We start from the raw sequence: 1967 nt of genomic DNA, 5'->3' as shown, positions 1-1967 counted from the left end.
ACTGCACACTTTGATTTTATGTCGCGCAAATTATTATTCTTGTGAGTTACGCTAAGGCGATATACTAGGTATTAATGTAAGCAAGTTATTATTATTATTATATTAAAATATGTTGCACGTGTTATATTTATTATTTATTCCTAAGCAATTGTGGTACGTTACAATAGAGGAGTGATAGCAAATTCTTTTTGCTGGAGGAGGAGGAGAAAATAAGAAACAATGACCGCCGCCCACAGAACCCAACCATGAACCCGTGCCTGATGCCTTATGCGTCCTGTATTCGAAAACCACATCAAATACTTGGTTAGGAATGATCCGATTCATCTCCAAACAAGTAAGCCATCGTAACTCTATTTACCAGTAAACGAAATACCGATATAGCGTTTTAGAGCAAGTTCTGGATTTCCAAACGTAAAGATTGAGAAGCAGTATTTGTAATCAAGACCCTACGCTGCCGGCAGGCGTTGATATACACCAACGGGGTCAGGTGAAAATGTGTGCCCCGACCGGGACTCGAACCCAGGATCTCCTGCTTACTTGGCAGACGCTCTATCCACCTGAACCACCGAGGGCACAGAGGATAGTGCGACTGCAGGGACTTATCCCTTGCACGCTCCCCGTGAGACCTACATTCCCAACTTAATGTCTACACACTACATTCGTAGTGCCCCTGCCCATTACCCGCATTACTCGAGGCAGACAATCTTACCGAGTCCCGTAAGAGTTCGGGCAATACGTGTGTATCAGCACAGAAGAAGAAGGTGAATGGCTGGTTAGCCTTAACTATATCAAGATGGTATCTGTTCTTTTGGACATCTTCATATAGGCTGAGTATTAGTCATCCCCTTAGAACACACTGATCACTATGGAGCGCTGCAGATGGTGTAGAACTGCTACCAAGAGGCCACGGGACACATATAGTGACAGGGAAGTGGTGTGTATAGTGGGTTGCATGGAATCAGCACCGTAATCTGCATCGACGTGGAGATTCACAGAATAGAGAAAAGGAATTATCCTACTTTTATATCCTCACGACTACGTAGCGAATGACGATGCCGATTTGTTTATGTATCAACGTGGACTATACACTATGTCTATATGGAACGTTTTACCAATCGCAGCCACTGTAACACGGCGTACGATCAGTGTTCGTAAAAAGATCCTGACGGTGCGAATGTCACGCCCTGTCAATGACAATCGGGTTCAAACTGATGCTGTCAATGAAAGCAGGGTCATCTGCACCAATTTCCAAGCGAACATTGAGAAATGTACTGCATGTAATTGGCATTGGGAATCGGGTACCTCGCAAAAGCGATTGTCTATTTCAGCACATAAAGCTACACGTGTTCACAGGGCCAAACGACACAGAAACGCTACAGCTGCTGACTAGCGCCATGTACTGTAACCGGATGTATTGGGATTTTGCCAAGTCTACCGACGGCCCAATGACACGTTTTTCCATTTTGGGGGCGGTTTGCTTTTTGTACCATGGACTGTGTCACTCCATTTACCATGAACATGAACCAGGACGTTTAATTAAACGTTATCGGTGACCATGCGCAGCCCTTTCTTCTACACCTACGTAATGAGTATGCTGTGGACACTCCCGTTTTCCAAGAAGACATTAGGTATGTTCACAAGGATACACGAACACGTTGCTGTTTCGGCGAACACTCGGGAACCGTGTGGCACCTCGAATGGTACGCTAAATCACCTGATATTAATCTCACAGAAAACCTCTGGGAATACATGGAACGTCGGTATAAACGTAGTAATCAACGTTCCACCAATGAGGACGGCCGGAGTGGCCGAGCGGTTCTAGGTGCTACAGTCTGGAACTGCGTGACCGCTACGGTCGCAGGTTCGAATCCTGCCTCGGGCATGGATGTGAGTGATGTCCTTAGAACAGTTAGGTTTAAGTAGTTCTAAGTTCAAGGGGACCGATGACCTCAGAAGTTAAGTCCCAT

General features: G+C 45.6%; 1 non-coding gene across 1 annotated transcript; it reads right to left on the bottom strand.

Annotated features, from left to right (window-relative positions):
- Window positions 1-498: 498 nt before the first annotated feature.
- Window positions 499-573, bottom strand: Trnat-agu (transfer RNA threonine (anticodon AGU)). The gene has a single exon. It is a non-coding gene; the product is annotated as a tRNA-Thr (tRNA).
- Window positions 574-1967: the final 1394 nt, after the last annotated feature.

Source organism: Schistocerca serialis, chromosome 3, assembly GCF_023864345.2.
Source record: "Schistocerca serialis cubense isolate TAMUIC-IGC-003099 chromosome 3, iqSchSeri2.2, whole genome shotgun sequence".
NCBI classification, from domain to species: domain Eukaryota; kingdom Metazoa; phylum Arthropoda; class Insecta; order Orthoptera; family Acrididae; genus Schistocerca; species Schistocerca serialis.
This window is presented reverse-complemented; position numbering and strand designations above follow the sequence as displayed.